Source organism: Pleurodeles waltl, chromosome 5, assembly GCF_031143425.1.
Source record: "Pleurodeles waltl isolate 20211129_DDA chromosome 5, aPleWal1.hap1.20221129, whole genome shotgun sequence".
NCBI classification, from domain to species: Eukaryota; Metazoa; Chordata; class Amphibia; order Caudata; family Salamandridae; genus Pleurodeles; species Pleurodeles waltl.
The window spans coordinates 1,265,809,541-1,265,823,554 of record NC_090444.1 but is presented as its reverse complement, the minus strand read 5'-3'; positions in this window follow the sequence as shown (position 1 = coordinate 1,265,823,554).

The following is a 14,014-nucleotide window of genomic DNA, read 5'->3' as shown; positions in this document are numbered from 1 at the left end:
CTCTTCATGGTTGGTAGTTAGCATGTACACATCGCTCCTGTCTGAAAATTTCAGAGCTAGCAGCTCATCATGCCACAAGGCACTGCACTGACCCCTCTCAAGTTTTTTATATACAAGCTCCCTTGGATAGCCTTTCCGGTAAGAACGGATTGTGCCACAAGCAACAGTGTCCACTCTGAACAACTCCTTGAACAACTGCACTCCAGTGTAGAAATTATCTACGTACAAATGGTGACCTTTGTTAAACAGTCATCTACCAAGTTCCCACACAATTTTCTCGCTAACTCCAAAAGTGGGTGGACAACCGGGGGGGTCAATACTGGAATCCCTACCAGTGTTGACCCGGAAATTATACATGTATCCTGTTCTACTTTCTGACAGCATATACAATTTAATTCCATACCATACCCTCTTGCAAGGAATGTACTGCTTAAAAACCAAACGCTCCTTGAACAGGACCAAAGCCTCGTCCACACTTATTTCTTTGCCTGGAACATACACCTCTGAAAACCAATCTACAAAATGATCAGCGACAGGCCTAACCTTCAAAAGACCGTCACAGTTAGGGTGATCTTGTGGCAAGGCTAAAGCACTGTCAACAAAATTTGAAGAAGAAGCAAATAGCGAATATGAGGCATGGTTGCAGGAAATGTAGCCGTTGCCATCAAGGGACTAGTAAACCAATATGAAGCCAGTGACGGCTTCCTTATGAACCTCATCAAAAAAGTCAAACCTAAGAACTTTTTTATCTCTTCCAGATTGTGGGAACCCACTGGGTTTCCCTCAAATACTGCTCCGCATACAAATTTGTCTGCTTGTTGGAATATGCCCTTTTGTAGGGTCATCCCCAATCTTTTTGCCTCCTGCCTCCTATGTTTTCTGTCCTGTTTCTGTTGGCTTTTGAACTCTCTGCAGTTTACCACTGCTAACCAGTAAATTGTATGGTTAATTGGTTTATCTATAATTGGCATATTTGATTTATTAGTAGGTCCCTAGTAAAGTGCACTAGAGGTGCCCAAGGACTGTAAACCAAATGCTACTAGTGGGCCTGCAGCACTGGTTTTGCCACCCACATAAGTAGCTCTGTAATCATATCTCAGACCTGCCACTGCAGTGTCTTTGTGTACAGTTTTAAACTGTAAAATTGACTTGGCAAGTGTACCCCCTTGCCAGGCCTAAACCTTTCCTTTTCTTACATGTAAGACACCCCTACAATAGGCCCTAGGTAGGCCCATGGGAAGGGTGCAGTGTATATTTAAGGTAGGACATATAGTAATGTGTTTTATATGTCCTAGCAGTGAAATACTGCTAAATTTGTTTTTTTCTGTTGCAAGGCCTTTCCCTCTTATAGGTTAACATGGGGGTTGTCTTTAAATATGATTACATTGTGGATTCCCTTTGGGAGCGGATAGACATGTGGAGTTTGGGGTCTCTGAGCTCACAATTTAAAAATACAGTTTTCAGTAAAGTTGATTTTATGATTGTGTGTTTGAAAATGCCACTTTTAGAAAGTGAGCATTTTCTTGCTTAACCCATTTCTGTGACTCTGCCTGTCTGTGGATTTCCTCTCTGGGTCAGTTTGACAGTTGGGCTGGTTGCACCTCTCATTAGACAGTGACACAAAGGTAGCTAGGGTGTAGCCTGCATATCCTGATGAGCCATCTGTGCTAGGAAGGAGGGTAGGAGTGGTCACTCATACCTGAAATGGCTGTGCCTGCCCTCACACAATGCAGTCTCCAACCCCCTGGTGTGTGTCTGGGGCCTGGCCTGGGCAAGGCAGGATTTCACAAACAAGAGATACTTTGCTTTGAAGTAAGCCTACTTCAAAGGGCAAAATGGGTATAAGAAGGGCACCAAAACCACACATTTTAGATTACTTCTGGAAACCAAGAGGAACCTCTGCCTGGAGAAGAGCTGAAGAGCTGAGGAAGAAGAGCTGCCCTGCCTGTGACTGTGCTTTGTGGAGCTTTCCTGCAGTTGCTGCTTCTACCTGTGCTAGAGGACAAAGACTGGACTTTGTGTGCCTTCCTTCTTTTGAAGAACTCTCCAAGGGCTTGAATTAGAGCTTGCCTCTTGTTGTTGAAGTCAAGGACAGCAAAGACTTATCTCTGCCAGCACCTGGAGCCTCTGCTGAGACTCCTACTCTGCCAAGTGGTGCCCATTCAGTTCTTGGGGCCCTGAATGGAGAAACTCGCAGGACAAGAGTAAGAAATCATCTCACAGACCGCTGTGCGGGGAAAGGATCAACGCAAGTCCGAGACGCGGCTGCAAAATTGATGTTCCGTCAGCTTCGTGGCTGAAATCGACACTCGCCTGCAGTGCGTCTGAGAGGTCGATGCACGCGGCTGGTGAAACGAGGCGCGGCACTGCTGACTGAGGCTGGTGAAATCACAACCCGCGCTGCGTGGTTTTCAAATCATAGTGTGGCAGGATTTCCTATGCAAACATCGCTGGGTGTGTAAAAATTACACAAGGCCTGCCAGGACCCAAGAGTGCTGTTCGGATCTATTCATCGCTCTCCTGCGGGGAGAAGAAACGACGCACGCTGACCCAACTGAAGGAGAAATGATGCAAGGTCTTGCTCGTGAGTGACATCAATGCATCGCAAGCCCCTTTTGAAGCACACTCGCCCGTGCGGGGTTCTTTTTGACACACCCAGGTACATTTTCACGCTAAAAGCATTAGCGTTGTGTTTAAAATTATATGAAGACTCTTTTTGGTTTTTAATTGATAACTTGTGTATTGTGGATTTTTATCGTTTTGGTCTTGTTTTGTTTAGATAAATATTATCTATTTTTTGAAACCTGTGATGTCTAATTTTTTAGTGTTTCATTGAGTTACTGTGTGTGTGTTGGTACAAATACTTTACACCTAGCACTCTGAAGTTAAGCCTGCTTGCTCTTGGCAAGCTACCAAGGGGTGAGTGCAAATTTGCTGAGGGTGATTCTCTTTTACCCTGACCAGAGTGAGGGTCCTTGCTTGGACAGGGGGGTAACCTGACTGCCAAACCAAAGACCCCATTTCTAACACTGCTCAACAATCTCTTCCAAAAATACATTGTCCATAAACAACTCAAAGAAATTGACAAACAAAAATGTTCCTGTATTTACTCTACACCCTGGGAAACCAGTAAAGGTAGGCAACTGTGGCTGCTCCATGTTTGGGGCAACCCAGGTGTCAGGTCTTCCAAAGGGAAACCTTTCAGCCCCAGACTGCTGCCCTATTGGCACATCAGTGTCCTCCCCTAAAACAGGCCCTTCATCTGCACTCAGAGTGGCCACCTCATCAGAATATTCCTCTTGGACAGAACACTCACTGTCAGAATCTCTCACTTCCTCCTCTGCCTCAGATACAGCCAGTCTCATAATCATGGTCAGAAAATGACTCAAAAAGCGTGCCAACAACCTGCTTAGTGGCCACTCTGCAGCTTGCCATTATCCTTTCTAACAACAAATGGATTGCCAACAACAACCAGAACTGTCTAAAATAAGTAGTAAACAAAGTGTGGCTTTATCACAAAGAGTTATGTACTAAAACACTATACCACTCACTTGCCTGAAAAAGCTAGACTCACCAGCAACTACTCTGCACAGACACAGAAATCACAAATGATATCCCACTAAAAAGAAAAAAAGAAAATAAAATTATACATCTGACAATACAAATATCATTGTGCATAAATCTAAGGGCAATTTCACACACAATCCTGCATTAAGTACACCACCTACAAACATGTCATTCATTCATTTCAACAATACTCCTTTGGAGTAAATTGCTTTTACTGACCTAAAACATGCATCTATGTAAAGTGCAGGTCAACTGCTGCCAAAACTGCAAAGATCCACAGCAAAGGAAGCAAAAGCTTTGAACTAGAACAAAAAGAAGAAATAAACTGTTATGATCACAAATACAAATACTTCACCAGTTGACAAACACCAGCCACCAAGAATTTACCAATTTTCCCTGGTGCCTAAGTGCATTCTGCCTCCTTTGGGGGCAGATGGGCCTAAACAAATAGACCAATCTGCCCCAAAGAGGGCTGGAAATGGACAACAGTTCTGTGTCTCCTTTGGGGGGGCGGCCCTTGCCAAAGGGGCCACCCTTCCACACACAAAACACACACACACACACAAGATCCCTGGTGCCTAAGTGGATTCTGCTCCACTTGGGGGCAAATGGGCCTAAAAAAGTAGAAATGGGCAACAGTTCTGTGCCCCCTTTGTGGGGCATTCCTTGCCAAAGGGGATGCCCCAGCACAAAAAAAACAAAGGGGAACAAAAAAAAAAACATCCCTGGATTTAGGTGGCTTCTGCCTCCCTTGGGGCAGATGGGCCCAAAAAAATAAATAAATAGGCCGATCTGCCTCCAAAGGGGGGCAGAAATGGCCAACAGTTGTGTGCCTCCTTTGAGGGGGGGTGACCCTGGCTAAAGGGAGTGCCCCAGCACAAAAAAAACAAAGGGGAACAAAAGAAAAATTCTCCGGCGTCCTGGTGGCTTCTGCCTCCCTTGAGGGCAGATGGGCCTAAAACAAAATAGGCCGATCTGCCCCCCCAGGGGGGAAGAAATGGCCATCAGTAATGTGCCCCCTTTGGGGGTAACCCTTGCCAAAGGGGCCACCCCCTACACAAAACACACACACACAAAGATCCCTGGTGCCTAAGTGGATTCTGCCCCACTTGGGGGCAGTTAGGCCTAAAAAAATAGGCCAATAAAAAAAAAAATCCCTGGCACCTTGGTAGATTCTGCCGCACTTGGGGACGGATGGGACTAAAAAAATAGGCCGATTTGCCACCAAGGGGGGCAGAAATGGCCAACACTAATGTCCCCCCTTCTGGGGGGGTGACCCTTGCCCAAGGGGTGCCCCCTGGGGCTTAGTGGGTTTTGACCCCCCCCGGGGGGGCGAAATAGGCCAAAAACATGGCCGATCTAGACCCAGAGGGACCCAAACCTTTAAAAAAATATCGCCCTCAGGGCAGCGACCCTTGCCTAAGGGGTCACTGCCCTAAAACATTATTTGAAACTGAATCCCTAGTGTTTAGGGGTTTCAACCTATACTTATGCCCCCAGGGGAGTAACCCTTGCCCAAGAGGTCACTCCCCAAAATAAACATAAAACAATCCCTGGTGTCTAGTGGGTAGATTCCTGCTCCACGATCGTGGGCCTTGCCCACGATCGTGGAGCAGGAATCCTCTCAAAACAGGCACAGTGGGGAAGGGAAAACTCTTTTGTTTCCCCCCTGTGTGTGTGTTTCCTCCACCTCCCAGGATAAGGACTTACCCTAAACATGTCCTCTCTCCTAAAGCGCTGGAAGCAAATGGCTTCCAGCGTGTCCCTGGCAGAATTTGATGACGCTGGCGCACTGTGAGCTGGTCTCGTCCCCTGCACAGAGAAACCTTGTGCGAGGACGAGACCAGCTCGCCCCAGGCACCGTACCGGTTAAAGTGCTTGTGTTCTACGTTGTAAGCATTGAAACATTCGACACGGAACACACACCCGCATACACACACAAACAAACATTCACACACATCCCCCACAAACACACAACATCCCCCTCCCCTGTCGGAACACCTACTTACCTGTGTTTAGGGGGTCCTCCGGCTGGAGACGGGATGGGGCGCTGCTGCCAGCAGCAGCGTCCTCCAGCAGAACACCACCAGGCCGTATTATGAGTCATAATATGGCTGGTGGTGGTCTAGCAGCTCCACCTTACCGTCATCCGGTGGCATGGCCACAGCCAGATTTCTGCCATCCTTCTAGAAGAAATCCTGCTGTGGTCATAATACTGTGGGCGTCTGGTAGCCCCGGTGACGGTCTTTTAGCGGCCGTCACCGCGGCGGTAGGCCGTTTTTACCGACAATATCATGATGAGGGCCTAAATGCTTCTAGTGGGCTGCAGCACTCATTTTGCCTCCCACTAGGACAACCCTGTAAAACATGTCTCACGCGTGCCACTGCAGCTTCAGGTGCAGTTTTAAACTGCTATGTCAACCTTGCACAATAAACTTTTGCCAGGGCTAAACCATGCTTTCTAATATGTATAAATCACCCCGAAGGTAGCTAAAGGCTCACAGGGTAGGGTGCAGTGTATTTAACAACTGTGGCATGGATACTAAAGTTTTACATGTCCTGACAGAGAAAAACTCCTTATGTTGTTCCAATATTGTGAGGCTAACTCTTCTATAGACTACTGCTGGGATATCTTATTACACTTACTAAGTGACACCTGCAGGTTTGGAACAAAAAGAGAAATACTTCTTCCACTCATTTGATTTGGGGTGATGTTTTACATTTTAAGTTACAGCCTAATTCAAATGTGCCTTTCTGCCAATGTCCAAGGTCACATGATTGCTCTTCTTTGGTATGATATTTATTCCTTCCAAGCAGGGGACAAAATGGGCATGGGTGTATGACGAGTGGGTTTTTCTGACAGGATGGCTAAGGAGGAGGTTTGCCCTACTCTGATTCTACTTCAGAGGAAATTGCTGACAGAACACACAAAGGAATCTGACCCCAGGCCTGTCCTTGCCTTTGTCCCCCTAGCCAGGATGGAACCAAGGGGGAGAGAAATAATTGACCAGAAGTTGTTTGGAGTAGGCCAGGGACTGATTCCCACACAAAGGTTGGCACTGAGTATAAATGTGGCACTCACAGAACTTTGAATTGGAACACTCCAGGACTTGTAGGAGATGTGGAATGTTGGACTTTTGCTTATGCAGGGTCATCCCCAGTCTTTTTGCCTCCTGCCTCCTATTTTTTTCTGACCTGTTGCTGTTGGCTTTTCAACTCTGAGCACTTTACCACTGCTAACCAGTGCTAAAGTGCATATGCTCTCCGTGTAAATTGTATGTAATTGGTTTATCCATGATTGGCATATTTGATTTACTAGTAAGTCCATAGTAAGGTGCACTAGAGGTGCCAGGGCCTGTAAATCAAATGCTACTAGTGGGCCTGCAGCACTGGTTGTGCCACCCACATAAGTAGCTCTGTAATCATATCCCAGACCTGCCACTGCAGTGTCTGTGTGTGTATTTTTACATTGTAAATTCAACTTGGCCAGTGTACCCACTTGCCAGGCCTAAACCTTCCCTTTTCTTGCCCAAGGGCAGGGTGCAGTGTATGGATAAAGTAAGGACATATAGTAATGTGGTTTATATGTCCTGACAGTGAAATACTGCCAATTTCGTTTTTCACTGTTGCAAGGCCTGTCTCTCTCATAGGATAATATGGGGGCTACCTTTAAATATGATTAAAGTGTAGATTCCCCTAGAGAGTAGATGGACATGTGGAGTTTGGGGTCCCTGAACTCACAATTAAAAAATACATCTTTTAGTAAAGTTGATTTTAAGATTGTGCGTTTGAAAATGCCACTTTTAGAAAGTGAGCATTTTCTTGCTTAAACCATTCTATGACTCTGCCTTGTTTGTGGATTCCCTGTCTGGGTCAGTTTGACAGTTGGTTGTTTTTCACCTCACACCAGACAGTGACACAAAGGGAGCTGGGGTGTAACCTGCATTTCCTGATTAGCCATCTCTGCTAGGAGGGAGGGGCGGAGTGGTCATTCTCATCTGAAAGGACTGTGCCTGCCTCTAACAATGCCGGCTCCAACCCCCTGGTGTGTGTCTGAGGCCTTGCCTGGGCAAGGCAGGATTTCACAAGTAGGTGTGAGTCCCCTTTGAAGAAAGGTGACTTCAAAGACTAAAATGGGTATAAGAAGGGCACCCAAATCTACAGACTTTAGAAACACTTCTGGAACCAAGAGGAACCTCTGCCTGGAGAAGAGCTGAATAGCTGAGGAAGAAGAGCTGCCCTGCCTGTGACTGTGCTTTGGGGAGCTATCCTGCAGTTGCTGCTTCTGCCAGAGTAAGAGGGCAAAGACTGGACTTTGTGTGCCTTCCATCTTGAGAAGAGATCTCCAAGGGCTTGATCTAGAGCTTGCCTCCTGTTGTTTGAAGTCTCAGGGACAGCAAAGACTTCTCTCTGCCAGCACCTGGAGTCTCTGGAGAGACTCCAACTCTGCCCTGTGGTGCCCATCCAGTTCCTGGGACCCTGAAAGGAGAAGGTGGCAGCCTAAAGACAAGAAAATCCACGCACAGAGCACGTGCGAGGAAAAGATTGACGCAAATCCGATCTGCGGCTGAAAAAACGACGCGCCGCCAGGCTCCGCAGCTGAGAAACGACGCTCGCAGGAAACGCGACCGAAAAATCGATGCACAGAGCAGGAGAAAGACGCGCAGCATCGCTGACGGAGGCTGGGAGATCGCAACCTGCGCGGCGGGATTTTCAAATCATCGTGCGGCTGGATTTTTGACTCAAGTACCGCCGTGCGGAGTTATTTTTGACGCACACCCGCCCGTACGGGGTTATTTTTGACGCACACCAGGTACATTTTCACTCTAGCAGCGCTAGTGTGTTTTTAAAACTACTTAAAGACTCTTTTTAATTTTTAATTAATAACGACTTGTGTATGGTGGATTTTTGTCGTTTTGGTCTTGTTTTGTTTAGATAAATATTTCCTATTTTTCTAAACTGGTGTTGTGTCATTTTGTAGTGTTTTCATTAAGTTACTGTGTGTGTTGGTACAAATACTTTACACCTAGCACTCTGAAGTTAAGCCTACTGCTCTGCCAAGCTACCAAGGGGGTAAGCTGGGGTTAGCTGAGGGTGATTCTCTTTTACCCTGACTAGAGTGAGGGTCCTTGCTTGAACAGGAGGTAACCTGACTGTCAACCAAAGACCCCATTTCTAACATGGAAGAAAGACTTTTATGCTGTCTGAGGAAGGAATATGAGACCTGCTTGCCTTGAACCCAGGATCTCAGAAAAGACACCAATGGCCAGTTGGCTGATCTCCTGCTTAAGCTACAGGAACACAACAAACTTTCTGAGGCCTTCCCTGCAACTACCCAACTGACCAACACCAACTGCACCTGCCTGGACCCTCTTGCGGACCTTTGCTGGAGTGAGTCCTGACTCCCAAGATGTGCATCTGCAGGTACTGAACCCTTGGCTTATGTCAGAGTATACTCCTTCAACCTGAAAACTGCAAAAACTGGACACCAGCTGAAAATCCAGAAGTTCTGAGCTCTTTGCTTCAGAAACGATCCCCAGCATTTCCTCCCAACAAAAAGCTCTGACAGTGACCTGCTCTTCACATGGAACAATGACCGCCTGCGTCTCCTGCCAACACAAAGCTGCAACAGTGACATTCTCTTTGTGTCTACATAGATCTCTTCACAGTCTTTGCAAACATCAAGCTCCACCTGAGGCTCCTCCTGTGGAACTTGACTGAGGTAATTTTCCCACCAGGACTAACCTGGTCCATGTATCTGACCCATGCTCCATCACAATCAGCCTAATTGTCTGACTTTGACCCGGTTCAGCATAACCAGAAAACAACTATTGGTACTTCTCGGTCCGATTATTACCTGAAACTTTAAAAGTGCATAGATCCGGTTCTACTTTTTGATTTTTGTTGTTTTGATGTTATTTTAATTTTTAAATTTATTCTATCTTTCTAAACTGCTTTATGATGTTTCTCGTGTTTTCATTTTTACTGTTTGAGTGCTGCATGTAAACTTTGTGCTTTGCCTCTAAGTTAAGCCTGACTGCTTTTGTCACAATCTACAACAGGGTTAAGCACATATTTATTTAGTGGATTTTGTGGTTCCAGATAAGATATTTTGTATTTACTACTTAAATTGGGCTTTCCCCCATCTCAACTAGTAACCCAATTTCTTACACAGACCTTGAGTTACCTCAATCTGAAAGGAAAGGAAGGGGTCTCCTGTGGTGTTAAAAGCAAGATGGGACAGATGGCTGAAGAAGAAACAAGCCTTCTCCTCAGTTAGCCTGTTATTTGAAATAAATATAACAATTGGTCCACCAGAAAATCTAAAGGATGTGTAAGAGCTGTTATTGGCTTTCATTGATGGAATCATTTCAAGTGCCATGGTGATGTGAATGAAGATTTCACAATTAATATGTCTGTACACTAATTAATGCTAAAAAATTACAAATGCATTTTATATAATGAAAATTAATTCTGAAACGATAGCAAAAATGTTAAGCTTAATATTAGCAGGCCTTAGCCTACTCGTATAATCAAATGGTCATATTTTAAATTGGTGTGAAGTACAGCCTGGCATAGTTTCTTTTCTCTTTGTCTGCCTGTTTACTGACGAGCCTTGGATATGGCCATTCAATTAAATGTACACAATGTAGTTAGTTGTATTGTCTTGTTTGTAGTGTAAGACTTTTAAAATGTACTTTTTCTGTTTATGTTGTTCATGGTGTTCCTAGAGAGAATGGATTTGTAACTGTATATAAACTGAAGGCAGCTTTCTTTGGCCAAATAGAGATTCTGTTTGTTTTTTCAATGTGCCATTGTTTGTGTAGCACAATATAACACAAGTGTTGTAATTAGGTGCTGTCCATTCAGTAGGCCTGTATTTTTTGTTTCTTTGATCATCTGATTTTAGACTTTTTACTGTGAGTGAGTCTCACTACCGGTGTCTCACCCACCATAAATACTTGATAAGCAGACTGCACATGTTTATGACCAGTGTCCACCTACCAAGATAAGGCTGCTGTGACACAGCAAGGGTAAGAGGCACTTGGCTGGTTACACAGGAAATGAGGTGAATATGCATAAGTCCTTGGGGACGCCACTGCCTGAAGGCCATGGCTCGACCAAAAAAAAGACCATAGTTAGCCAACCCACAAGTTCAGCACCGAAAAAGGCCACTCCTCCGAAGCCATCGGACTTTAGTCGAAGCTCCGTTTCTGAACTGAGCAAACACCGCTCTTCCGAGTCAAAATCTCAAAAATCTTTTTGGGAACCGAGACCATCTTCGAATCCATCTTTTTCGATCACGAAAAAGCCAGTTTTGGAGACGAAAAAACTGGCTTACACTGAGGAACATGGACTTTCAAAAGTACTTAGAGAAAGGCAGAAATCTACTGAGGAGGACTTACAAATACAGCCTATCATAGAACAAATGGATGAAAGGCAAGCCAGGATACATATCCACAAAGAAACTGGCAGAAGTTTGACTGCACCTCCTCCAAAACCAAAGAGGTAATTAGCCTTTCATGAGGAAATGGACACTGCACAGCCTCCAGCTAAAGTGCCAAGAACAAAGGAGAAACCTCCACCTCCTCAATTTTCTCCTTCTCAGTCTCCTTCTCACTCTCCACATATTTCTCCTTCTACCAGTCCTACACCTATGCAGTCACCATCACATTCATTTGATTCACAGCACGACAATATAGATCCATGGGATCTTTATGATCCAGATCCCATTCCCGATAACGACCCAGACTGCTATCCCTCAAACCCTTCACCACCTGAAGATAGTACAGGGTACAATCAAGTATTAGACAGGGCTGCAGCATACTATAGTTTTTAATTTAATACACACTCCTCCACGCACACAACATACCAGTCGCACCCTATGCTCCCAGGCATGCTAAAACATGCTGATCAAATTATTTGCGACCCTGTCAAAGCGAGAATGATAACTCCCAGGGTAGAGAAGAAATACAAGCCACCTCCCTCTGATCCTTTGTATATAACTCAGCAACTCCCTCCAGACTCAGTGGTAGTAAGCGCTGCTAGGAAGAGGGCAAACTCGCAGTCGTCAGGTGATGCACCCACACCAGACAAAGAGAGCAGAAAATTTGATGCTGCAGAGAAGAAAGTGGCATCCCAGGCAGCCAATCAATGGAGAATATCTGGCTAGATACGATAGGGCCCATTGGGATGAGATGAAAGATATAATTCAGCATCTCCCCAAGGAACACCAAAAAAGGGCACAGCAAATAGTAGAGGAAGGGCAAGCCATCTCCAATAACCAAATTAGGTCTGCCCTAGACTCAGCAGACACAGCTGCCAGGAGCGTCCACACTGCTGTAACAATTGGGAGGCACGCATGGCTCAGGTCTTCCGGGTTCAAACCTGAAATTCAACAAGCGGTGTTGAATATGCTGTTCAATAAAAAACAACTTTTCGGCCCAGAGGTGGACACTGCAATTGAAAAATGTCATAAAGACTCAGACACCGCATAGGCCATGGGTGCGCTATACACCACACAATACAGGGGATCCTTTCGGAAACCAGTTTAGAGGTGGATTTAGGCCCCAGAGTACAGAGCCATCCACATCACAGCCAAAATCGCCCTACCAACCTCAATATCAAAGAGGTAGTTTCAGAGGTTTTAGAGGCCAATACCCCAGAGGCAGGGGAAAATATCAGGCATCTAAACAAGCCTCACAAGGTAATCAGTGACTTGTAACCTTCCTTTCCAATTCACACCTCCCCTGTGGGGGGGAAGACTGCAAAAGTTCCACAACAATTGGCTAAACATTACCACAGACAACTGGGTATTATCAATTATCCACAATGGCTATTGCCTAGAATTGATACAAACTCCACCAAACATTCCACCAAAACCACACAGGTTATCCACAGACCATATTACTCTGTTACAGGAAGAGATCAAATCTCTATTACTCAAACAAGCAATAGAACCCGTGCTACAAAATCAAGTAGGAACGGGAGTTTACTCACTGTATTTCCTCATTCCCAAAAAGGATGGCACCATAAGGCCAATATTAGATCTCAGAACCCTCATTCTTTACATTCTGTCAGAACACTTTCATATGGTAACACTACAGGATGTTATCCCACTACTTCATCAACACGATTTCATGGCAACATTAGACCTCAAAGATGCGTATTTTTACATACCCATCCATCCTGCGCACAGAAAATATCTCAGATTTGTCATTCAAGGAAAGCACTATCAGTTCAAAGAGTTACCCTTTGGAATAACAAAAGCTCCAAGGGTATTCACAAAGTGCCTAGCGGTAGTCACAGCCTACCCAAGAAGACAACACATACATGTCTTTCCATATCTAGACGATTGGCTAATAAAATCAGTTATACACAGTGTCAAAACCATGCGCATTATGTAATACAAACCCTGCACACGCTAGCGTTCTCAATAAACTACCAAAAGTCACAACTACAGCCTGCGCAAATACAACAGTATTTAGGGGCAATACTAAATACTCAAAAAGCACTTGCAAGTCCAAATACGCAGAGAATACAAGCATTCCACAATATATCAGCACAAATACAGAAAGGTCAACAATATATTGTCAAATTTGTCATGAGACTATTAGGTATGATGGCATCATGTATTGCAATTGTTCCATAGGCAAGAGTAAACATGCAGCCCTTGCAACAGTGCCTTGCACAACAATGGTCACAATCACAGGGTTAGCTTCAAGATCTAGTGTTGATAGACCGCCAAACATACATGTCCCTTCAGTGGTGGAATTCCACAAATCTAAACAAAGGGCAGCCGTTTCAAGACCCCGTGCCTCAGACCATAGTTACAACAGATGCATCAGTGATTGGCTGGGGAGCTCACCTCAACAATCACAACATTCAAGGACAATGGGATTCACAACACAAACAGCTACACATAAATCACTTAGAACTGTTAGCTGTCTTCCTAGCACTCAAAGCTTTTAAGCCTCTCCTTATTCACAAGAATGTCCTGATCAAAACAGACAACATGGCCACCATGTATTACCTAAACAAACAAGGATGGACACATTTGTCCCAACTCTCCCTCCTAACTCAAAAAAATTGGAAATGGGCAATACACAATCAAATTCACCTAGTAGCACAATACATTCCAGGGACACACAACCAGCTAGCTGATGTTCTCAGCAGAAATCATCAACAGACACACGAGTGGGAGATTCACCCTCAAGTACTTCAGAAATACTTTCAACAATGGGGAACACCAAACATAGATCTGTTCGCCACCAGCGAAAACGCAAAATGCATAAATTTTGCATCCAGATACCCACATCCCCTATTCAAGGGCAATGCTCTATGGATGAATTGGTCAGGGATATTTGCTTTTCTTCCTCTCCCGCTCATTCCATTTCTAGTCAACAAATTGTGTCAAAACACGCTCAATTTGATAGTCATAGCACCA